The sequence below is a fragment of the Nyctereutes procyonoides genome, unplaced genomic scaffold (assembly GCF_905146905.1).
Source record: "Nyctereutes procyonoides isolate TBG_1078 unplaced genomic scaffold, NYPRO_anot_genome, whole genome shotgun sequence".
NCBI lineage: Eukaryota > Metazoa > Chordata > Mammalia > Carnivora > Canidae > Nyctereutes > Nyctereutes procyonoides.
The window spans coordinates 35,635,467-35,662,398 of NW_026575044.1; positions in this window are offsets into that span (position 1 = coordinate 35,635,467).

Below are 26,932 nucleotides of genomic sequence, written 5' to 3' on the forward strand. Positions count from 1 at the left end.
GTACTGAAACTGATTTCTACCTGGCCATCATGGTACTCCGCATCACCCAAAGCTAGGATGATGCACTTGGCAGGAATATTAACAAAGCAGTCTAAGGCCATGGCATTCTGCAGCATCATTCTTACTACCTTAATCTTGAGAGTTTCCAGATAATACAATAATCCTATTTTGATTCTCTACACAAAATAGCCTCTATGTGCCAGGCCCCTGGACTATAGTAGGAAGTGACTAAGTATAGCTGCCGTCTGTCCACTGAGAAGTCCTGGGCCTGTTGCTATTTACATTGAGTTTTGTTTGAATCGAGGAAGACTTGGCCCAGGCTGGCACTTTACATTCAATAAAAATATTAACAGTTGTCTGGAGCCTTATGAATTTAGGAAACTTGCTTTAATAATTTGATTTTTAGCAAGGGAGAGTTTTAGATAATCTAGTCTTAGGTTTTTTTTTTTTTTAAAGTGAAAGTGCAGAGACAAATCTTATTTGTTTTTGAGAGTTAAATGCATTATTGAGAACAAAGATGCCTCTGAATGCCAGTGGGTTTACTTTCCTTCTTGGGCAATAGACTAATCCCTCAACTCCACTAACTATTTGCTATAGAAAAACTAATTTCACTTCTGCCAATAAAGTTCTTGGACAAGTTTGATTTTCTCTTGATGAAAATTAATATTCTCTCTGTTTGCCCCTGTTCTTCTCTTTGCTAAGATACAGTAGAGGCTTATATTCTCTCACCCAGCTCATGATCAGGCCATATTTGTCCACAAAGAAGCTGGAAACTCCAGGTGGGCTGACCTTTCCATGGTATTATGCCACGGATGGGTTTAAACTATGTATTTTGAATGCCTTATATTTAGTAGGTGAGATGTTTCGAAGATGGATTTTTATAGACACATAAAGATGCATTGAACAACAAAATACCAACCTTCGCTTCATTTTTTTCTCCCTAGTCTTTGCACTAGAATTTTTTTTTGCCCTTGGTGTAGGGAAAATATATTTTAACAGAACGTTTAAAAAAAAAAGAAGGGGACCCCTCATGATACTGAGGTTTACATCATATTCACATTTTTGTTTTCTTTTTTTACAAGCATGGAAATTGATGTTGCCTGTACTCCGTGAAGTCTGGGGCTCCAAAACTTCAAGGGGGTAATTATTCCATTTCATTTATGGGCTGCGGTCTATGTTTTTGTTTTTGAAGGTCATCACAATTGAAGAAGTTTTAAATTCATGCTCAAGCAAAAACCAATCATGTTAAACAATTATTGGTAAATAGATTTTACGTGACACATAGTAGGCTACCGGTTGTTTACCAAAAGCTGACCAGAGGCTTACCCATAGGATATTTGGAGGTTGCTGGCAGAGTAACGCAGGGCAGGATTATCAGATAGGATGCACTTTCTGGGGGAGGCAGTACCTCACAGGGGAGCAGTAGGATGGGGGAGCAGACCAGCTCAGGCACTTGGTTCGGTCTAGCTCAGGCACTTGCTGGCTGTATGATCTTGACATGTTTTCTGTTGCCTCTCACTTGCTATCCCCCTTCTCCGCCTTAATTTTCTTCTTAGCACTTATCACCATCTGCTATACTGCATTCATGTTTAAAATACATGTTGTCCATCTCCCGCATGTATCTTGAATTAGCACCACAAGAGCAGAGACTGTCTGTTTTGATTTTTGTAGTATTTCCAAGAATTATGAGAGTGCAAGCATACATAGCACATGCCCAATAAACATTTCTTGAATGAATGAATGTCAGTTGGCAATAATGATCCTGCCTTGCCGGGGTGGTGGGATTAACCATAGTGTACATACAGCAACTAGCTAAGGGTCCAGTACACAGAAATATTCATGAAATATTTGTGTCCTTTGCCATTTATCCCAAGTCTTAACCGCCCCCCCCCAACCCGTCCCCTTGTTTTGAAAATCCCTAACTTTTAATATGCAGCATTCAGGTGGCCCTTTCAAATCCCATTTTCAGGAGTGTATTTGATAAGAGATCGGACACCTAGGGTAAGTTTAAACCAAGGGATTACCTCTCCCAGGTATATATACTTTTTAAGCCCTATTTCTAATTGTGGAATAAAATGAACCGATCCTTGTTTAAAGAATCCTGGGTATTAGCTAAACAGGTGAAAGAAGGAGGAAGGTGTATGGAAATGCTGGTGTCCCTGAAATCATACAGCGGTGATGGTCTGTCTACTCTGCCTGTAAGCAAGGCTGGCTCAGAGGGATTCTGCAAATTGTTGGGGGTGGTCTCAGCATCCATGATGAGATCAGAGGAGCCTGCCTTGTGCTGAGATGGAATCAGTCCCTGTGGGAAAAGCTCTTGCCTGTGAATCGAGAGACTTGAATTCTAGTCTTAAGTCTTCCATGGATTAGCCTGGAAGCATACACATATTTGGCAAAACGTGTGTCTGTATGTGAAAAAGCAGAGTAATAATCCTCAAGGCCTTCGGGCAAGGCATGACAGCACAACCATGTACTTTATCTATTTCCATTGGGTTATGGGGTTCAGTCATGAACTTGACCCAAATATGGTGGCTTACTGCAGGTAAACTGGTTGTTTTTAATGACTTTTTGGTGTGCTGATAACAGTAAGACCTGCTTATTAGAGGAATTTTGGAACCTAAAGAGAAATCTAGAGAAAATAATGAAAATCATGTGTAATCCCAATGCCAAGATATAACCATTATGGGCATTTCCGTGCCTTTAAGCCTACTTTTTTCCCTTCTATCTCTCTCTCATCTATGTCTCTATCTATACCTATATTTGTGGACCGTAAACAGTGATATTTTTTCCCCACTTAACATTATGAATATTTTCTTATATAATAATTGTTCTTCAGAATCATAATTTTCACAGAAGGCATAATTTGTGTGTATACCACTATTTATTTAACCATCACAATTGCTGTATATTAAGTTTGTTTCTGGTTTTTACCGTTATAAATAACGGTAATATGGAATCCTTGATTTACTACCAAATTTGTTCCCCTTGAGACTTCTCTATTTTAGCAAATGGTATCATCATTTATTCAGCTGCTCAAATCAGACATCCTTTCCCTTATTTAAACTCCACTTCTTACATATCACCAGTTATCACTAGTTCCAGCTCCAAAATATATCCACAGCCTGTCCCTCCTCCCTGTCTCCACAGACCCCACTCTGGGCTTGCACCTGCTATACTGCAACGATTGCTCAATGGCTCTCTCCACTGCTGCCCATGACCCCTCCTGTCCATTGTCCATGTGGCCTTTTAAAGGCATTTTTTTATTATTATTTATGACAGTCACAGAGAGAGAAGGAGAGAGAGGCAGAGACACAGGCAGAGGGAGAAGCAGGCTCCATGCACCGGGAGCCCGACGTGGGATTCGATCCCGGGTCTCCAGGATCGCGCCCTGGGCCAAAGGCAGGCACCAAACCGCTGCGCCACCCAGGGATCCCCCCATGTGGCCTTTTAAACACATAAATTAGGTCCTGCTATTTCCCTGCTTTGGAATTTTCAGTGGCTTCTTATTGTACTTGTATAAAATTCAAAGTCCTCCAAGGCCTCTTAGCCCTACATGCGACCTGACTCCTGGCCCCCTTTCCAATCTGACCGCATGCCATTCTGTTTCTTTTTACTGTTTCTGAGCCAGATCTGCCTTTTGCCATTTCCCAGGCATGCCATGCGCTGCTCTTCATTCTTCGAGGGTGTTGCACCTGCTGTTCCCCTCCCTTGAAGGTCCTCAGCCTTGCTCTCTCCTTGACTGGCTCCTCCTGATATGTGATGTTTTGACTCCACTGTCATTTCCTAAGGTGGAACTCTTCTAACTCCCATTGTCTACAGCACTACCCTTTATCACAACACCATGCTGCTTTCCTTCATAGATCTTTTTGCAGTGGATATTAACCTACTTATTTTTCATCCTTGGAGTCTTCAATAGAATTAATAAACTATACAAGGACAGGGGCCGTATCTGTTTTGTACACTTTTATGGCACTAGAACTTCGCTTGATGCTTTAGGAATGATAGGTTCTCAGCTACTTATAAAACCTTGTTAATAATCCCCCAAACTGGAAATTGAAATGTATATTTGCCAGAATATCAGAACAGGTAATGACAGACACTTCCAATTTTGGTAAGGGTATGAAGAAGTGCACATTTTAATAAACTGATATGAAGTGAAAATTGCTGCATTCCCGGAAGGTAATCTTGCAGTATGTACCAAAATTTTTAAAATTCACAATTACACGCATGAAGATATTTACTACAGTATTACTTATGGTAATGAAGAAAGGGAAATGAGTGACAGCTCCAAAAAAAGAACAAATTCCATTATGGTATATCCATGTAAGAGAACCTATACTGTGCTTCAAAATGATGGTGTATATTTGTCCTCACCAACATTGCAAGATCTCCTGATCACATTGCTAAGGGGGGAAAGTTGGGGACTAAATAGGAGCTTAATTCCATTTTGGCACTAGGTGAATATGTATTATAGATAGACACAGCTAGTCTCCTGGAAGGTTATCACCTAAATATTAATAGAGGGCATACATGGCTGGTGAACTTCCTAGCAGTTTTGATTTTTTCTTTCAACTTTTCTTCTTTTTGGGGATCCCTGGGTGGCTCAGCAGTTTGGTGCCTGCCTTTGGCCCTGGGCACGATCCTGGAGTCCCGGGATCGAGTCCCGCGTCGGGCTCCCGGCATGGAGCCTGCTTCTCCCTCTGCCTGTGTCTCTGCCTCTCTCTCTCTCTGTCTATCATGAATTAAAAAAAAAAAAAAAAAAAACTTTAAATTTTTCTTCTTCTTCTTCTTCTTCTTTTTTTTTTTTTTTTTTTTTTTTTTTTTTTTTTTTTAGAAAACCTTTAAGAGTGTATGGTGATAAGGTCTGAATACCTAAGGATAAAGCTGTTTTTGTTTGGGAGAAAAAAGGAAAAGAAAAAAAATCTCTACTGCAAATCTCCATTTCTAGTCCTCAGCTATGCACTTTAGGATCCAGAGGCAAGAAAGCCATCATTCTGGCCTCCTGTGAGCTCAGTCTTGAGACAATAGAGAAATAAGAATCATGCAACAGGGCGAGGGAATGATGGAGACTGAGTGGTCCATGTGGCACTTCCAGGTCCCCTCGCCCACCTGGCCACTGTCGTGGCTGTGATATAGGACTTTGGGTGCATGGCTTCTTCCGTAGATTGCCATTTTCCTAGTTGAGAAATATGAATAGACCTCTGGATGGTCTCTAGGTGGCTTCAGGCTTTGAAATTCTTCCATCATTTCAAGGTTTAAATTTGCAGAACAAATTTCCAAATTTGCTACAAATTCCAAAGCTGGGTTCTACTGCTTCCAGCAAACTTCCAAGCCACCCATAATCCATTGTTCTGTTCATTTGAAACTAAAATGATAGACACCACGGTACGGGAGGGAGAGCTGATGAAATAAGATCTACCTGACAAAAATGAACAATCCTTGGAAGAAACAACCACGTGACATCCTTTACTGCTCAGGTGCTCACCTGAAGCAGTTATTGGGAGGTTAGGTGTGAGAGTTCAGTAGTTGAGACCAGACTGGGGAGGTGAAGTTTTTTTTTAACTCGCAAGGTTTTATGAAATCTATGAGATAATTGCAAGACTCAGGATGTTTCGAACCTAATGGGACGTCAGTGCAATTGAAGTCCCAAACAGCTGTCATTCATTTTGGGGTAAAACTTGTGAATTAATCCCCTGATGTCTTTTTCTTCACTCAGTTTCCTTTCGGACTGGAGGAAGTGTGTGCCTCAGTTAAAGGTTAGACTTTTATAACTGTTCAGGAGGCAAGTCCTTTCAACGCTTTGCATGGAAAATATTCTTTTAATTCAAATTTGGTGAGGGTTGCCAGGGTAGCAAATTAAAGATTTATTGTCTGGGAATTTTTGGATCACAACCTAACATAGGTCTGGTTGTTTTATTCTATAATGTTTGGAGGTTTTCCAGCCTCTGAGCTTTCTTCTTGGGCCAGGTATCGGAAGTGTAGCCAATGTATTGATTGATTAATCAAAGCAATGCATGTCGTGAATTCTGTTTCTGTGGTAGACATTCATAAAAAGAAGGCATAGATGTATCTGTTTAATGATTTTCCTTGCCAGATCATTGCATGTTGGTAATAATTTTGTATCACGATAACCATTCAAAGGCACCTTCGAGTTAGGCAGATAAAGCCTTGGAATATCAATACAGCTTTTCAAGAGTCTGAACTCATCAAGCAATGGCACATCCAGATCACAAACCAAAACAAAAAATGCAGCTCTGGGTGACTGTGGCATGCAGCTACTGAACCCAGATCAAATGCAGTAAAGTGAAAAGGTATTTTTAAACTTCAGAAACTTCAGGAGAAATGGAATGTTACTGATCTGAACTCCCACAAGGCACCCAAATGGATGCACTTTTACTCTGTTTTGAAATTAATTCCAAGTCCAGGGAGCAGAATACATAATGTCTGTAATAATTTCCGAGTGAATCCCAGGGAAATTAAACATTAAATCTGGCTGAGATTTCACATTATAGGAATTATCGAATGTGTGCCATTAGCAAACATCATTCAGCAACTTACTGTATCTGAAGCTGCGAGGTTTAAACAAATACTCCAGTGTAACATTTCACTTATTAGGAGGCGTGACCAAACAATCAAATTGCCACGAATAAAATGGGAGTTCTAAACAGCCTGCTGGTGTAAATAAAACTACTCTCTGCTCTGCACTAGGTGTTGCTCTCTTTTGGGTACCTTTCAATCCAAGAGCCAGGGAAACGTGTAAAAAAATAAAGTAGAAATGGAGATTTCCTTTTAAAACGGTATCTGCCTCGTTTCCTCCTGTTGCCCCCATCCCATTCTGCTTCCAAGTGCGCGCGCTCTCTCTGTGTCTCCTTACAAATACTTTATCTTCCTTGAAAACCTATTCTAGAACAGAAAGGACTGGTAACTTGGAGCTTGCTGGCTGAGATGGATATTTACTTGTAAGTTGGCTTTATGACCGTCGATGACGGACGGATTGCCAGTTCTTTGTTTAAACTCCGACTGACTGAATCTCGCTCAGCTGCCCGCATTTTGACACCGGTGGGTTTCCACACGGTGGTCAAGGACCTGCTTTGTGCACATGATCCCCTTGTCTGTGACATCTCTGACAAAGCTCCGAGGTTTGCTGCAGCCCGTGCTGAGCATCAGCCCTCACCTGTCATGGGGCAAGCACACTGGTGGTGCATGAGTGGTTTCTAGCTTCCATGGTGTTTCTGGGGGGTGATGATCTCGGACCTTCCACAGAGCTTCTTGCCCTCTGCCCACCCCTTGCCCCCCACCCGGGAACTAGCTAGTATAAGGCTGAGAATAATAAAACCATGTCCAGCCCCAGGTAGCATCTGGTCCAGCCCCAGACATGCCATGTTTGTGCGGAGCCGTTTGTTCAGGTGGTGAGCACACGGCCAGCTTTAGGGCTTTGGTCTAGGGGTGTGGCTGCCCCCATCTCTGTGGCAGCTGCTGGACAAGCCTGCCCTGGGCTCCGTGGGGGGCCGGGACATTGAGGAGGGACCACCGTAGTCTGTCCCTGTTCCTGAAGAAGAACACAGAGCAGTTCAAAGTTCACAGGCCTCTAGTACTAAATCTGATGAGTATGTTTTTGGATGAACCCCAAATTGGTCCATGCCGCTGGACAAAAACTGTCTTAGTTGTGTTTCTAAGAAATGGCGTTTTTTTTTCCCCCCCTGGAAAGGAATGTAGTGACAGGCGACTGGAACTGCTGCCAAAATCTGGGCGGCGTGGTTGATGTAGGCACGAAGGCGGCGGTTGTTTCCTCCTGGGCTGTAGCTCCTGGCGTGTGAAGGAATCTTTCCCTCTTTTAAAGCCCCCAAGTCTTTAATGCACACAGGTATATTGCAACTTGCAGTCTGACAGCAAAATAAAAGTCACGATGTACGGTGCACCGCCTCAGTATATTTTTTCCATGTATGACAATGTGGAGATGGAAACCCTTTTAAACTAAGCAGAGAGCACCCAGGAGCTAAATCCAAAGCACATAAAACAAAAATCCCAATTTAACAAGTGGAAGGAAATATCACATTGTAGCTCCACTGTACACAGCATTACAAATTGTATTTTTCGGCTCTTTGGAGAGAAGCCCCCTGAACTTTAACCCTCTGCGGCTGGCCGAGCTGTGGCCAGGTCTCTGCCCCCCAACCCCGGGCCCCTTTCCCAGCTGCAGACGGAGCCCGGCGCCCTCGCGTGACGACCTGCCAGCCTTACCCGCTCGGTAATCACCAGCCCTTCTTTTCCTTTTCCCCGGGATGGAATGTTTTTTCAGCTGCTGTCATTCCTCTCCGGGGCCTAGCAAGAGGAGGGCGTGTGCAACGTCGTAGAGCAAAGGGCTTCAGGAAAACAAACTATCTGGGTTGCCTGAAGGAGTAAGTTAGTTGGAAATAATGACACCACTTGGAGATAAAATTCAACAGCAGCTTTTTCCTTTTCATTTAACACATCGCTGGGTTACCCGGAGTCTGCCTTCAGTGCCTTGCAGATTAATCTTTTCCCCCTGTTGTACTTCACCTTTAAGGAAGTGTCCACATCTGGACGCAGTAACTGCTCTGCTGACACTCCTCCAGGGCAGAGCTCTTGATGCATAGAGCAGCCTAATTAGCAGAAGGGGTGAGGGGCAGAACTTCCTAGATGCTTTCTAAGAGCGCCTGGCCAGATGGAAAGGATCAGCATTTGCTTAAATGCAAATATCCCGTATATATCCTTGCACTTTTCCTTGGAGATTTTCCTGGGAGAGTGGCTCTCTCTCGGAAACTCTCCATTTGTGACCTTTCTTGTGGGACATAAAGAGTTTGAATGGCTAACATTTTGCATCTGCCTCACGGTACCCTATAATGAGTCTTACTTCAGCTCGCCCTCTTTGCAGGTTTGGTTAATATTCATCCAGGTTTTTCTTTTTTCTTTTTTTTCCATAATAAGGATCAAGAGCCAAAGCTCTTCAGGACACTTCTACCTTACATCGAGATCAGAATATTTCCCTTAAGGGCAAGTGAAGGCAAAAGCTTTGTTTGGATTCAAAGCAAAGTGTAAGCTTTGGCCATTCTTCTTGTTACTCTGTTTCTAGCCTGGTCTACTCCAAGTCCCTAGAGCTATAATTAACTTGGCCCCTTGCCATTTATATATTTAATTGGGCCAAGTGACATTAGGGCTTGAGAAGCTCTTTTGTGGAAACGAGTATAACCAAGTACCTTTTCTTTAGAGCTACCCTGAACCAATAACTAATGATCCCTTTTTTATTTGCAGGATGCATTCATTGCAAGAGCTTCCAAGTTCGGGTATAGAACAATGTACAATGCATCACTTTAGCTACAGCAGTTATTGCAGAGTTCTGAAGAGCAGCCAACAGAAATTGGTCAAGATACACTTGGATATTTGACCACTCTTTGAAGCATTACTTAGACTACCAGTTTCCAAATGAATCTGGTCTCTAAGACATTTTGCAGATAGCAGAATGGAGGGTGTAACAAGCCTGGAGTCTACGTACTCTCTGCCCCCAAATGACGCTGCTGAGAGTTAAATCTTTTGGGAATTAGTGAGGAAACCAGTATCATAGATGGTTTATCAAAATAAAATTGGTGTCCCTCCTTTGATAATGTGGAGTTGTCATTGTCTAGCTTTTCTTGCATGCACAAGTGGCCATGTGACTTGTTTTCTCCAATAAAACATGAGTAAAGAAGATGTGTATATATATATATATATATATATATATATATATATATATATATGGTCACCTTCAGGCTGAGAGTTTCAAGCAGATAGGGTTATCACAATAATCTTTTTTTTTTCTACTCTGGATTGAAGCAGAGGCTTCCAAAGGCCCAGGGGGTAGTGGCAACACACATGGAGGGACCGGGATCCCTACCCACCATGTGGAAGTAAACTCCCTGAATGACCAAGAAAATGCTCATCTGACTAGGTGGATGGGAAATAAATAAATAGTAAATAACAAAATTTAATGTCAAGCCACTAAAATTTGGGAGCTTATTTGTCATGATGACTACCATGCCCCTAATACACTAATAAGAGGGTGCCAGATATATATATATATATTTTAAAGTAGGCTCCATGCCTAGTGTGGATTCCAACATGGGGCTTCAATTCATGACCTTGAGATCAAGACCTGAGCTGGGATCAAGAGTTGGACATCCAACCCACTAAACCACCCAGGCACTCCTCATTTTTATATTTTAAATGAATTAATTGTTCAGCCAGGAAAAAAGCATATTTTTACTGTGGGCATTCATAGTACTAGATGGTGGAGAACTTTCTAGAAGGCCATTGAGACCACCAGACTGTAATTCAAGGACCTGTGGTGGTAAGTCATTTTCATTTTTATACTTTCGCTCTTACATGTTAGGCTCATCTTGCCATAAAAATGGCATATAAAAATTGGCAAATGGGGGGTCTCTCTTTGTGATATGAATCTGTATTTTAAAATCTGAGAGCATTAGCGCATTTTTCTCTGATGTTTGTTTTGTTAAAGAGATTACAGAGGTAGATGTTGTGAGTCTATGTGCTGAATGTTCAAATAGAGCAAGTGTAGTGTGAATCTAAACTTTATCAACTGAGGCACTGGCTTTTGTCTGATGAAGGACTGCTACAAATTCCAGTTAATTTGGAAATTTATACTTTTCTGGATGTATCCAGTACCTTTGGAAGTCCTACTTAGAGGCCTGATTATCTATCATGGGAATTTGCTTTTGTGAGGAAAATCCTAACCTAGGTATAAGAACAGTAAAAATAATAGTTAAAATCAGTCACGTGGTTTACTAATAGAAACTCATGCGTGGTCACTGATGTGGTTTCAACAATAACTCTAAGTTTCAGGAGCACAGATGTTAAACTGCTTTTCCTCTCCAGATGTGCTCATATAGGGGTCCGTCAAAATGGAGCAATATGTATTCTAAAACATGCTGCCCTCTCAGAGAACAGAGAGGTACTTACTTATTCCAGTTGTCCAACATCTTTGTTTTTCCTCCAACAAAGATCAAAACAGAGCTCTTAATATGTGTTCGGTTTAAATTTAGAGGCATACAGTATTTACTCCCATTGGCACTTGCTCTCACCTGTGGAGATAAATTGTGTTATTCCACTATGAGCCCACATGGTTTCCATCTGCGTCTTGCCTGCGTTCATGTAATATCTCTTTACTGTGTGATGGTCACCAAGTCCTGGGAACACTTCATGCAGAGTGGTAATAGACTGAATTTTATATTTGTTCTTTTTTGTTCAGCTTGTGTTAACACCATCTTAAAATAAACACAAATCCATTGAAAAATGTTTTTGACCAGACTGAGCCTTAAATATTGTCAAACTAGCTGAGACAGGAAAGTTTCATGAAACTCTGTAATTGGTTAGAATATCTCTTTTTCCACACTTAATTTTTTTTTTCAGTATAAACTGTAATATAAAAAAATGTAGGTTTTTTTCAGGGAACCATTCTGGCTTTTATACAAAATATATTGAGTGTTCTCCCTCCCCCCTTTTTTTGTTTATAAGGGGTAATAATTCTTGTGATGGAGATTTTTATGGGATGATGGGCTCTGGGTTCAGATTCCCTTTTATGAAAGGAAGGGAAGAAAAGTCAACATTCATTCATTGACTTAATTCAATTAATAAAGGCTTCTAGGGCACATTGAAAGTGCCAAACATAATGTGAAGAGGCCTTGTCCCTCCAGGAGTAGATAAAACAGACATGGTATGTATTATACTAGGACTTAACAGGTAGTAAAAACAAATTTTTTTTAATGTAATGAGTGTTGTAAAAGGAATGGTACATAAATCTAGGGGCTCCTAGGTTGTCTGTTGCTTCTTCATTTGAAGACATATTTCTCCGTTTAGGAGAACCCAGGAATATTACAAAATCAGCATGCCATTAGAACAGAGTATTTTTATTTATTTATTTATTTATTTATTTATTTATTTATTTATTTATTTATTTTTAGAACAGAGTATTTTTAAAGAGCACTGAACTATAAACCAAATATGGTATGTAGACTAAGTTGGCTTTCAGACATTAAAGAATCTCAAATTAGGATCAGGATGAATTTTCTTTCTGAATTGATGGATTACGGTGAAATGTGGAACAAAAGTGGTATAATAGCATGGCAGGATTATGATACTGTGGACGTAATGATAATGATAATGCTCTACAAGAAAAAGCTTGCTAGGGGTTAAATGCATTTTATTCATTATCAGGTGTCCTTCTTCTCTCCCTTTCTTTCTCTCCCTGCCTCTTTTTGTATAAAACAACAGTCTGTAGATGTGGAATAGTAAGTTTAATTATGTTCCTACAATTTAAAACAAAACAAAATATACAAAGGAAGAAAAGCCAAATGAAGGGGAAAATAATTTGCACTTGCTTTCCATGATCGTTTTAAACTGGACAACACAGATGGTGATTATTTGAGTGTGAAAATTGGGTTGTAAAATGAATATCTTCAAAAATGTCAAGAGTAAATGCCCTTTTGCAGGCAAACATGGTACTGAATGAATTCCAACATCACGCTGCCCAGGGCGCTTCATTCCATGTAAATTGAGCTTAGAGGAGAGTTTGTCTCTAAGAGAGTTTTTGATAGTGCCAAGGTACACTTCACTGAAAAGAAAAGGAGCTTACGGGTTCTTGAGTATTTTATGGCTTATGATTGAGTAAAAGGTACCAAGCTCTGAGTTTTGAGGTGCAAAGGATTTGCCAAAACACAAGTAATGGGACTGGGCATCTCAACAGCCAAGCAGATCTCATTCATCTTCTCTTTCTGAATGAGACTGGGAAAAGGTAGGAAACTTGGTAAAAAAAAAAAAAAAAAAAAAAGTGGATTCAACTCTAACAAAACAACTACCTCCTTTTAAAATAGCCATAAAATCTGGTTATAAGATACACATTTTGTGAATAAATCCTTGAAAGTTACACAGTTCATTTAGATATACAAGAGCTGGAGGAAATGCAAGGGATGCAGTTTTATAATTAAATGTGGTGGATTCCACACCAAGCTGTTACTTTCTCATGTGTGTTGCTGCGGAGAGAGCTCTGTAGATGCAAATAAACACATGATGGGAAAAGACTCAGAAGAAAAACTTCCAGTCAAAATCTAGAAGAAAAAAAGTAAGTTTTCCTTCCTTGCCCTAATGGTTTTTTTTTTCTTGTGAATTGACAGAGAAAACTGCATAACGAAGCAAGGGCTAAATAATACTCTTGCTTTTAATGATATTCAGGGGCAGTTTGCTCACATTAAGCTATCTTCATGGTCCTTAGGCTTTCTAAACAGGTTTCTCCCCTGAAATAGTGCAACATTTCCCTCTCTCGACCATGTAAAAGGCAATGAGTCTAGAATTGCTGGAACCAGCGTAGACAAGAAGCCAGGGGGAATTTCCATGGAACCAATCCCAACTTTCTTCCTAGGGAAGGACTGATGGTCCAGCATCCTGGATCCCGATGGGTTAAACATACTTAAGTCTTGGCAGATGTGCATAAAAATCCAAGGTCGGAGAGAGGATATAATGGGAAAGGAAAGACTTCTGGGAGATGGCCGTGCTTATCATCTGATGGGAGCCCGTCTAGGTCATGCAAAAGTGAACCAGGATAATGTGCAAGAATGAAGTGAAGACCAGTTCCAGAGCTCAGGAACCCAGTGAGAGGGCCAGGCTTCAGCCTCCTAGCTGTGCTGCAGGGATAGACTGTAGTTCCTCCCTGAGACCTGGAGGAAAAACTGGACACCAGAAACCAGGGGAAAGGGCTAGTTAGGGCATGCACAGGGGAGAAGCAGGGAATCCCTGACTAGATGCTCCCAGAAGCGCCTAGTTGCCTAAATCCATCTCCAGGGTACACAGGACAGTGAACCCAGAGCTACAGACTGTCCACACTTCATTTACTGATGAAAAATACCCCAGTATACCCTCAGAACTGGCCATCTGATGAGGCAGGAGGCAAGGCAACTTCTGTCTGCAAGGGACACATGCCACTGAAAGTGTGTGTGTGTGTTGAGGAGGGTAGAATTTTGGACAGATCCTGAATTAATAACAACTTAAGAACCGTTGGAATTTCAAAGAAAGACTTTTACTAAGCTACACTATCTGAAACACTACTGTTTTTCATTCCACTGATCTTATAAGGTAGGGAAAATAAGAGGAAAAGGCTAGACCTGATCACTTCAGTTGTAGTGAAAATTGTTTTCACTACAAATTTTTCAAATTCAGTATCCCAGATATGTCTTTCTATAATGACCTCTGTTTATTATGCATCAAAATATTGTATTTACTTTATTCCTACATCTACAGATCTTTAAAGAGTCTATTATTGTAGATTAATATTTTAAAAGCTTTGTGTTTCTGAGAAATGCTTTGATGTATATTTTTTTCCAGAATTTCTCATTATTAGTAGTTCATCACCAGATTAATGCTTCATACAGCTCAAGATTAATTGGGTAATAGCCTTTTTACTTTCAATAATCAGTAATTCATTTCTGTTAGGCATAGGAAAGGATTGTGAAAAGAAGTAGGTTATAGGGTTGACCCTTATGTTGCAATTGACATTGTTTCTCCTCTGACTTGTTCAACCCATTAGAGTTTATTTCAGGGAGTTCTGTAGAAAACAAACAAAACACTAATACAGGGCCAAAAAACCCCCCAAAAAAACAAGCTAAGAAGGCAAAGGCTCAGGGAGATAAAGACAGCCTCACTAATGAGTCCCCAACTGATTAAAAGTAAATACATTTCTATTCCTAGAAAAGTATAAGTAACATTTGTTGCCACAAACTGTTTAACTTGAGCAAAAATAAAGAGTTGCCCTCAAATTTGTTATAGGAGGACAGCAACAATGCAGCTAATTATTTCCCAGGTGCCCGTGGTCTGAATTTAGAAATGAGCTACTAATGGCAACATGTGGGATGGGCCCATCTTGACAGATAACTCATCATTATTGTTATCTTTAAGGGGACATGGTATCACTATTGAGCACTGACTGTACCCATGGTACTGACTAGATTCATGGGAGTTCCACAGCATAACATGGAGTTGAGCACTTAGGTTCTAGCGTAAAGACCTTCTAGGTTTGATTTTTAGTCCTGACTGTGTGATGTGACTTTGGGTAAACTGCTTGAGTCAGTTAGCTTTGATCGTGTAACAAATTTCCCAAATTTAGTGGCTTAAAAAATCATCATGTATTTGCTCAGGATTTGATGATTTGACAGTTCAGCTGGGTTCAGCTGGGACAACTTATTTCTGTCCTTTATAGTATAGTCTAGGCTCACACATATGTTTGGGGCCTTAAGTGGGACCCTTCCCCATGCTAGTTCTTTTCATCTGACAAACTATCCTGGGTTTCTTTCCATGGTGGCCGTAAGTTCCCAGCAGCAAGAATGGGTAAGATCTGAAGAGCAAGCATCTTACAAACCTTGACTTTTATCACATTTATCTTGTCTCATTGACTGAAGCATCATCTGACCAAGCCCAGATTTAAGATTTAGAGATATAGATGCTACCACTTGAACAGCCATGCATACAGGGAGTGGTGACCAAATTTGGGACCATTTCCAACAATTTGTTGTACCACTTCCAGATTCTGTTTGGTAGCATGAGGACATCATATTACCCATGCACAGGCTACTATGCATTTCATTTAGTCTCAAGAACCTTGAGACTTGAGACTAAATGAAATAATTCATGTAAAGTGCCCAGCACAGGATTCAATAAATGTTGGTTGTAATTATATTGTTGCCAATTAAGAAAGGAAGACAGAAATGGAAACCAAGGGGAAGGAATAGAACAAAAGAAAGGGATGGAGGTGGATCTTGAAGGCAGAGGTAGGAAAGGGCTCAAGGGAGGGCATGTTGATAACGTTACGAGGAACTAATACTCAGTTGGGTCTTGGTTACCTGTTACCACTGACCTTTGAAGTTTTATTAACTCTTCAACAATTTAGGAACAGGTCTTTCCATACCAGGAAAATAGATTATTTCCAGTTTTAAATTTCAAGAGTTTTCTTTTTCTTTTTATTTAAAAGATTTTATTTATTTATTAGAGACGCAAAGAGAGAATGAACACAAGTGGTGGAGAGAGGTGAGGGAGAAGCATACTCTCTGCTGAGCAGGGAGCCCAGCATGGGGCTCTATCCCAGGACCTTGGGATGATGACCTGAGCTAAAGGCAGATGCTTAACTGACTGAGCCACCCAGGTGCCCCAAGAGTTTTTCCTTTTTAGTAACAGTGATTCTGTTGGGATGATGGGATCACGGGTAGGTTTTACTCTTTTGTATATTTTCTACAATGGGGTTATATAGCTTTTACAATAAAAAGAAAGCATTATAAATATCTTAGTTTTATTTATTTTTTCAAATATGTCTTAGTTTTAGAACAAAAGTTCTTTTTAGAAAAATTCTAGAATTCTAACCAATTTTGCATTTGTTTATAAAGTTGACAATTTTTGAAATCTCCTTTGTTACCTTAGAGATATCAGTTATTTCAATATATCCTGAAAATTCATTTGACGTGTGCAGACTATCTGGCCATCTGCTTTTTTGAGAGATTTGAACTTCCTAATTCCAAAATTCCTACAGGTTCCATTTGGGACAAGAATTTGTTTATGCAGTGGTACAAGTTAAAACTCCATTTAGCTTTCTGGTCTTTTGGAAGTTGGGTTTTATAGATTTAAAATTCTCTTTATAAGTATGGAGTTGGAATATTAGCAATATAAATTTAGAGAAGAATGTTAAATGACAAATCACACACATTCTAGGCTAAATTAATTAAACTAGCCTGGAAGTTTAAATTTATCCTCCCACCCCCTCCCCCTGCCAAATTTGTTAGAAAGTACAAAAAAGTCACATCTGCAATTATGGGACTTAGACCAGATTTTTATTTGATGGACTTTGTAAGAGCTCCAGGGTATGCTTATATCTTTGTACATCTGAACAGCCAGGTCATTCCGCATTTTTCAAAGTATGGTCCATGGACTAGTTTGTGCAGAATCATCAGAGGGCCTTTTTATAAATCAGATTGTCTTTTGGAGGCCCTGTACCTGGTCCCTATATCCAGGCCTGGGGCTCCCAGGCACCGGAGCAGCACTGGAGCAGCACTGGAGCACTGTGCTCTCCCAGCAGAGGCCCCTCTGCTGTCATCCCTGAAGTCCCTGCTCCTCCCAGCTCAGGACCCTATCTGTACCTGCCACCTCTTGTTCTGGGTTCCCATTCAACGTGGGCTAGTTATGTACCTAGATCAGTGGTCTGAAAATGCTTTCTGGAAAGGGTCAAAGAATATATATTTTAGGCTTTGCAGGCCACCAAGTCCCTATCACAACTTTTCAACTTTGCTGGTGTCACTTGAAAGCAGACGTTACGCAGTATGTAATGAGTGGGCACGGCTGTGATTTTTGTAAAAAAAAAAGTTTGTAAACTTTGTTTACAAAAATAGGTGGACAGCTGGATAGGCCCACCCCTGATCTAGTTGGATTGTAATATCTAACCTTTTAGTTTTTTCCATCCTTAGGCCCAGGGCAAATTAAAACATAAAACAAAACCACCATGTTCTGTTCATTTCTGTAGGGGACCTAGATTGATACAAAATGAGGCCAGAGTACCTCTTGGCAACCTTGGAGCCTTTGCAGAAGAAATGAGGGGTTCAGCCTAGGTTGTTCTGATTATCTTGCCAGCGGCCTGGGTAAGGCAGCAGGGTTGGACCTCAGTGGTTGAAATGACAACCATTTTCTAGATGGAATAGGATGGAAGGACAGCAAGATTAAAAGACTTCCATAATAAGGTCATCTGTTGAGTGAGTGGCTGGATTAGTTGCTGACTGTGAAGATCCCTCCATATTCTACAAAGCAATGGTTTGCTGACTTGAGCTGGCATCAGAATCACCCAGAGGCTTCTCAAACACAGATTGCTGGGCCATACAACCAGAGTTTTGGAATCAGTAGGTCTAGGTTGGGGGCCAGGGATTCTGCATTTCTAGTAAGTTTGTGGGTGATGTTGATGCTGCTGGCCTGACTGTACCTTGAGAACCCCCACCCAGAGTAAGCCACTCCTACCGTATGTGGCAGCATGAGCATTCTTTAAGTTTTATGAAGCTTTTCAGTAGCTTCTGTTTCTCATTCTGAGAAATTTAGAGTGCTTTCCAGATTAAAGATTACAGAATTGTTATTTTCCTTCTGGGTAGCAAGCCTTAGCACATCTCAGACTGGCAGTCCACATCGGCATCACTAATTTTTGACACAAAGTTAGTCCAAACAGGGTAAATACACCAGTAATTGGTAAGGTAAAGAACTGAACTGTAATGGGGCCCCAGCCCCAAGTGCTTTTGCTCCCAAGAATGAATGCACGGCCACTTGGCCATTTTCTGGAGCAAGTTCTTTACCAACTCCCCATGACATCCCCACACCAAGCTTCCACCCCTCCTGCTTTCCTGATATGTCCAGTCACATTTTAATGGCCAAAATGGCTTTGAAGCTTTCCCCAACGGAACCAATTTTCACCCTCAGCACAGGGCAGCAACTGTCCCTCAACAAGGAGTCTACTTCAGTGATACGTTTTCACACTGGTCCAGGACTCAAATGTATTTTGACTGTTGTCCTGATGGCAGTGCTTAGCATTGGCACCAGAAGTAGATTTGTCACAGAGTTTTTCTGATGAGACAGGCTCTCCAAACTAATCGAGGCCGATGGCAGATTTTGTCAGCGAGATGAGATGTTGCCCACAGCTAGTCAGTCTGCTGGAATTTTTGGTGCTAATGGCAGGGTTTCATTGAGAGACGTGTTTAGGAGAGTCACAGCTAATATGATCCTAGATCCTCCCAGGAAAGTGGTGAACTTATAAATCACAGGGCACTGATATTAAGGCAGCTGTTTCACACTAGCCCCAAATTCATGACTAAGGTTCCTTAATGAATCCTTTGGGTCAAGGGGAATAAAAGCCAGCCAACCAAACCGTTCAATTGAAATCTCAAAAGCTTGGGGAAAAAAAATCCTTAAAAGTTCTTAAATGTATTACACTTATCTCTGGAAATCTGAACAATACTGGCCTCAATATAAGTGCTTCTGTTGATTTTGATCCAACAGAAATATCATACCTCTTGGCTTTGCCCCGGGCAAACTTTTCACTGAAGTCATTCGTTTTGCTTTTTTGTTGTGGTTACCTAACCTCAGTCAGAATGCAGCCGGCTACCAAAAATTCGAGGCAGAGACTTCTCCAGTACCCAAGACTTCTTTGCTTTAGAAAATAGGATGGACTCCACCGACTTTTTTCTGAATTGGATCTTCATTTTAAAGCTATAAGACAGGCATGATTAGACATGGGAGGGGACTCAAAGAATGTCAGCCTGAGAGAGGACATCAATCTCACGACACACACACAGGCCTGGGATTACTAAATTGGCTGGCTGCCTGGAAATATTTGCGCCACTGTCTACTTCTCCCATTTTCTCAGAGGAAAACCTCAGGACAGCGCATCCCAGCAACAATGCCTGTTCCTAACTGGAAACTCCTCAAGTCTTCCACTTCCAGAATCAGACTATTATGTTGTTTTAAACTTTAAGGGTACCCTATAATCATGTGGCTCTTCTAGATGTTTTCCGTTTAAATAAATTTGGCCCAGGAATCATCCTCACTGAGAGCTCCTTTACCATGAGTAGTTTCGTCCTTAGCTAGCAACTCAGAAACATGATAAGGACACACAAGAGAGTGACTCCTCTTTGTTTTTTTGTCTTTGTTTTCATGGGAAAAATCCTTCTATAGCCCTTGTTGGTGAACTCATTCATTCACTCATTCACATATCAAATATGTACTGTGTATTTGTAGGAACCTGGTGTGGTGCTGGGAGGTGAGAAGCCATTGATAAGAAAGGAGTTCTTCTTGTCTTCTGAATTGGAGTTAGATGTACAGGCAAATAATTGTAAAGTGGGATAAGACACAGGCAGTAGGTATTTATATTAAAACTAATGGGAGCATAGAAGAGGGCAGATTCTATCTGAAGAAGTGACGAAGGTGACATTTGATCAGAGTCTGGAAGATGACAGGGTGTTTACTAGGAAAAGAAGTAGGAAGATAAGAGAAGAAATGGAAAGAGAAGAAGGGGGCATAGTATATGTGGCAGAGATTTTCTACTCAACAATCATTTGTGTGCATCCCTCTATTTCTCAGTTTTCTTGCAGTTGGACTGGATCCATGTGACTGAATCTTTGTGAATGGGATTGGGAGCAGAAATGATGCCTTACTTAGTATCCTAGTCAGTTAAGTGTTGGTGTGCCTTGCTCATTTCTCTCTTCTCCTGCTGCCACATACAGACATACCTCATTTTATTGCATTTTCTTTACTCCACTTTGCAGATACTGTGTTTTTTTTTTTTTTTTTTTTGCAAATTGAAGGTTTATGGCAACCCTGTGTCGAACAATCTGTTGGAGCCACTTTTCCAACAGCATTGGCTCACTACGTGTTCCTGTGTTACATTTTAGTAAATCTTGCAATATTTCAAGATTTTCATTATTATTTTATTTGTTATGGTGATCTGTGATCAGTGATCTTTTTAAAAATAATTGAATTTATCACATTTATTAAAATTCTCACAACTCTTGGATGTCTCACCAGAAGCAATACAAATCATCACATTTTACTAAGGAGATTTCTTAAAAATCAATTGATTAAAGTAACTATTGCAAATATCTTGTAGAAAGTTAGAAAATACAGATCATAAGAATGATAAAAAGAGGAGCATGTGGGGGCTCCGTCGGTTAAGCGTCTGCCTTTGGCTCAGGTCATGACCCCAGAGTACTGGGATCACGCCCCACATTGGGCTTCCTGTTCCCTGCCTCTTCCTCTCCATCTGCCTCTCCTCCCGCTCATGCTCTCTCTCTCAAATATGTAAATAAAATCTTAAAAAAAAAGAATGATAAAAACATAAGATATTTACACTAAACATTGTATATTTTTACAGATCTTTTTATGCATATTACATTTTTATGCATATATCTATACATACATATATGTGTGTTAAAATGCTTGTGCATTTTAACTTTAAAATAGGATCATATTACACATGCTGTTTTGTAATCTACTTTTTCATTTACCCATCTTTGCCTTTTAATATCAGCAAAATGTTTATCTAATTACTAATCTAGTTTTAAGTTTGCCCAATTATGCCTAAACATCATATATGTATGTATGTGTATATATATGCATGTATGTATATATTTATTGTTGAAGTAGAGTTGACATAAAACATTATATTAGTTTCAGGTGTACAACATGGTGATTTAAAAAGTCCACACACTACTCAATGCTCACCATGATAAATGGAGTAACCACCTAATCAGTGATCTTTGAGTTAATATTGTAATTGTTTTAAGGTGCCATGAACCATACCCATATAAGATGGCAGACTTAATCAGTAAATATTGTTGTATGTGTTCTGATTCTTCCACTGACCAACTGGCCATTTCCCATCTATTTTCCTCTCCTCAGGTCTCCCTATTCTTTGAGACACAACGATATTGAAATTAGGTCAATTAATAATCTACAATGGCCTCGATGTATTCAAGTGATAGGAAGAGTTACACATCTCTCATTTTAAATCAAAAGCTAGCAATGATTAAGCTTTGTGAGAAAAGCATGTCAAAAGCAAGGCCTCTTGCACCAGTTAGCCAAGTTGTGAATGCAAAGGAACAGTACTTGAAGGAGATTAAAAGTACTATTCCAGTGAACACACCAATGATAAGAAAGCAAAACATGCTTATTGCTGAGTTGAATAAAGTCTGGTCTGGATAGAAGATCAAATCAGTCACAACATCCCTTAAACCAAAGCCTAATCCAGAGCAAGGCCCTGACTCTCTTCAATTCTGTGGAGACTGAGAGAGGTGAGGAAGCCACAGGGGAAACGTCTGAAGCTGGCAGAGGTTGGTTCATGAGATTTAAGGAAAGAAGTCGTCTCTATAGCATCAAAGTGCAAGGTGAATCAGCAAGTGCTGATGTAGAACTTGAAGCAAGTGATCCAGAAGATCTAGAAGATAATCAATGAAGGTGGATACACTAAACAGATTTTTACTGTAGACAAAACAACCTTCTTTTGGAAGAAGACACCTAAGACTTCGTAGTTAGAGAGGAGAGCTCAATGCCTGATTTCAAAGCTTCAGAAGACAGGCAGACTCTCTTGTTAGGAACTAATGCAGCTGGGGACTTTAAGTTGAAACCAATACTCATTTACCATCCTCCAAATTCCGAGGTCCTAAAATTTTGCTACACCTACATTGCCTGTGCTCTGTAGATGGAACAATGGGCCTTGATTGCAGCACATTTGTTTATAACATGGTTTACTGAATATTTTAAGCCCACTGTGTTCTCAACAGTGCTCAACTACTGCTCAGAAAGAAAGATGTCTTTCAAAATATTACAGGTCATTGAAAATGCACCTGGTTACCCAAGAGCTCTGATGTACAATGAGATGAATGTTGTTTTCATGCCTGCCAATACAATATCCTTTCTGCAGCCCATGAATCATGGAGTAATTTTGACTTTCAAGTCTTATTATTTAAATAATTAAATATTAATTATTGAATAATAAGTAGTTGAATTATGTTATTGATGATGAGACTTTAGAATCTTATTATTTTAACTCTTACTATTTTGTAAGGCTATAGTTTCCATAGATAGTGATTCCTCTGATGGATCTGGGCAAAGTCAGTGGAAACCTTCTGGGGAGGATTCATCATTTTAGATGCCATTAAGAACATCCATGATTCATGGGAAGAGGTAAAATATCAACATTAACAGGAATTTGGAAGAAGTTGATTCCAACCCTCATAGATGACTTTGAGGCATTCAAGACCTCGTAGAGGAAGTCACTGCAGATGTGGAAATAGCATGAGAACTGGAATTAGAAGTGGAACTTGATGATGTGACTGAATTGCAATCTCATGATAAAACTTGAATGGTTGAGGAGTTGCTTCTTGTGGATGAACAAAGAAAATCATTTCTTGAGATGTAAGCTACTCCTGCTGAAGATGCTGTGAAGATTATTGAAATGACAATAAGGATTTAGAATATTCCATAATGTGGTTGATAAAGCAGAGGCAGAGTTGAACAGGATTGACTCCCATGTTGAAAGAAGTTCTTTTGTGGGTGAAATGCTATCAAACAGCATTGCGTGCTACAGAAAAATTGTTTGTGGAAGGATGAGTCAATCAATGCAGCAAACCTTATTGTTGTCTCATTTTAAGAAATTGCCACAGCCACCCCAACCTTCAGCAACCACCACCTTGATCAGACAGCAGCCATCAGCATGGAGGCAAGACCCTACACCAGTGAAAAGATTATGACTTGCTGAAAGTTCAGATGATGAAAATTCAACTTAGCATTTTTTAGCAATAAAGTCTTTTAAATTATGGTATTTGCATTTTTGAAACATAATGCTATTGTACACTTACTACACTATAGTATAGTGTAAACATAACTTTTATATGGACTGGGAAACAAAAAAAGTTCATTTGACTCTATTGTGATATTTGCCTTATTGTGGTGGTCTGGAATACCTGCATTACGTCCAAGATATACCTGTACTGTGCTTGGTAGTAATATTTTGAAATGGATAAGTCACAAGATGGAAGGAATCTGAATCTCTAAATCACTGGATAGTGGAGATTACCTCTGACCAGCAGTATATTTCACATGAAAAAGAAATAAACTTTTATTGTGCTAAGTTTGTCTGTTTTGGCAGTTGGCATTAATTACTCTGACTGGATGTATATGTGAAAAGATTTGAAGGTAGAAGTGTATAACATACTTGGAAAATGTTCAACACTTCAGTAGAACTGGAGGCTGGTATATGGAGGAATGACTTTACTAGTAGTTTGGAACCAGAGAGGGATTGTTTTGTAAGCCATGATGGAGATTAGATTTCATTCTTGAAACCACTAGGAGACATGGAAAGTTTTTATGCAGGGAGGTTATGGAATCAAGATTGAATTTTGGGGGTACAAATATGGTGGAGTGCATAAGATGAATCAGCAGGAAGAAGCTGCTGCCAGCAATCAGAAGTCACTACAATGGTTTGGGTAAATGATGATGAAGTCCCAGGCTATGGAAATATTTCTTGCATTTTGCACCAAATTACTTAGATAAAGAAGTGGCATTGTCCTGCTTAACAGGTTAGACCATGGGTCAGCAAATTATGGTCATCTCTTTTTGTAAATAAAGTTTGATTGGAATGGAGCTACCCTCATTCACTTATGTATTGGCTATGGCTGCTTTCTCCCTGCAATGAGAGTTGAGTAGTTTGTGACAAGCACTGTATGGCCCCAAAGCCTAAAATATTTGTTATCTGACCCTTTAAGGAGAAGTTTGCTGATCCCTGAGTTAGACTGCATGGACAAGCATCAGTTGAAGCCTGTGCTTTTCAGAGATACCTGTAACCTGGCTACTTGTATCAAGGACTGGTTTGTACCAACTAAGTTTAAATCTGTTGTTATACACCTGTTTATGAATGTTATATAACATTCTAACTGTCCCCTGTGTAGGAACATTGAATTGAAACTCTCTCTCGTCCCTACCCATCTAACTGGTGGATTGCAATGGAAATAGGCAATATCTGTGAATGGTGAGGTAGCAAGAATGTGATATTCGCTCTTTCTCTAGTGGAGGGGGTTAATGGCTTATAGGTGGCTACATGTGTATGGTCTTCATTTAGTACTCTGTGCCCAACAAGGGATGAGTTGAGCCATAATCTTTTAAAGTGACTGCCTAGTTAGTTATCTTCTCTGTTTTTCTGAATTTCTCACGCGCAGAGTCTTAAGTCCAAAAAGGCTGCTATGGTCTCTGATCATGTATGCATATGCATAAAGATGACATATACCACATAGAGTTATGCAGGCAGCTTTTAGAATTTAACTCTGTATCTTGGAGTTGTTCCTTTTCAGTAAATATTGAGCTGTCTTATTCTTTGTGTAAGTAATAAAAATCACTGTTTTCACCTTTGACTCTTAAATTGATTCAGAATTCAGGATGGAGGGGATGTGCAATTTAGTAACCTTCTGAAACTCCTATCTATAATATTAAGTCTGGAAACCTCAGGACTGAACACTGGACATCCATTTGCAGACCTAAACATTATACAAGGAAATTAAGGCTGCTGATGGTGGGGTTTGGAAGTAGGCTTTAGAAACAGTCACATAGATTTTCCTTCATAATTTGTGACATCTTTATTGCTGGCAGTCATGTGTGTGTCCATTTTTATCGAGAACAGACTATGGAATCTGGGTTGCTGTTTTTGACCTTAGCAGATTCACTGGGTATAAAATAAAAGCATCTTTTGGTTGTAGAGGTTTTTTTGGCATTGAAAAGTGAAAATCTCTTTATTTTCTTTGCACGCTTCTCTGCAGGTGAAGGACTTAGGAACACTGATGTATAGGTTTTATCCTTTAAATTATAAAGAGATTGGTAGCAGTCACTGATTGGGTGCCTCAAATCCTATTGTTTAATTTGTTTTGACTTGTAACCAGTTCTGTGGTCAAAGTGGGAACAGTGGCAATACCATCCCCCTGGTATCATGTGGTTTGCTCAGGTGCTTTTGAAGTCCGTGTCCTTCCTTACCCAGCATGGTCTCAAGTTAACTTTCCCCTGCTAATTATGCAACCTACTATCATGATTGTGGATTACAAGGAACCAACCTGGAGTTCAGACACAGGCAGAATTTTGTTAATGAATTTGTAAAGAAGAATGGGTCGTTACAATGCAGAGATATCATCCTCTTAAGTCAGGTGGAAGAAAAACTCAATGGAATTATTGCAATCTCATCTTTTTAATAAAAGAAAATTAAAATGCCTGTGTAGGTCTCTGGGAATCAGGTTTGCTGAGACTCTCCAGGAGGAAAATTTAAAAGCATACTTTCATCTAGAAAGTAAGAACAGGCACAGTGGGAGATTGAAAGAAAAATAAAGTCATTTTTATTAGACTGAAGGAAGAGTAGAATTTTCTTAAGAAAAAATTGAGATTGAATGGCCTTAGCTAGACTGATAGGAAAAGGAAAGTGAAATCCATTAGATCATAAGGAAAGGTTGGATCTTGGAGGCTGGATAAGAGGGATCTGAAGGGAGGACATAGGCTGAGATCCTAGAGTCTAGGTGTTCTAGAAGACTCTTGGCCAAATTCTCCTCTGCAGGCCTGATATCCCCTTGAATCCCACTGTATATTTGATGGTTCAGTCATGCCTTCTCTCCAGAGAAAGAAATAAGTAATACATTGGGGCAGTTATTTTTCTTAAGTCACATTCGAAATTTGAATGTACTTTTCCCAGAAGATAAATTTTATATCATTACAACTTATGGCTAATACAATGCTTGCCAAGTATTCAAAAATTGTGGTAGCTTGATCTTTGAGGTCAGTTTATAAAACTTACCTCCAGTGATTGTATATCTTTTAATCACTTCTAACTAATCATTTCTAGCTCAGGAAATTTTATAGAGAGGACCAGGGCACATCCACCTGCTGCCCCACTTGGCAGCAGTGGTCCAGTTGTGGACCAGACCTCTATGCCTGCTGCCCTCAAGGCACAGGCATAGGGGGTCCAGGATGTGTGGATGTTTGAAAGCACACATCTCACAAGCTGAAGCGTAAAGCCCCTGAATCTAAATGTTAAATAGTCTTTGTAGAATCAAGGACCAACTGGTGATGACAAATGATGTACCAAGCAGTCTTGGAGTCAATCAATAGCTCAGGCCTGCAAAGACTGATCTGTGGCCTCTAAGTCTCTTTCTGTCCTGGAATATCTGCCTCCTGGACTATTTTAGAAGAAACACAATTCAATCTTGTTCCAAAGATGTTGGCAAGCACCTCTAATACCATGCTAGACTGGTGGGAAAGGGAAAGGAAATATAGCCAGGCATTTTGCTTGTCACAGGAGGACTAAAAGAGCTCTTAAATCTAGGGAGCGCCTAGG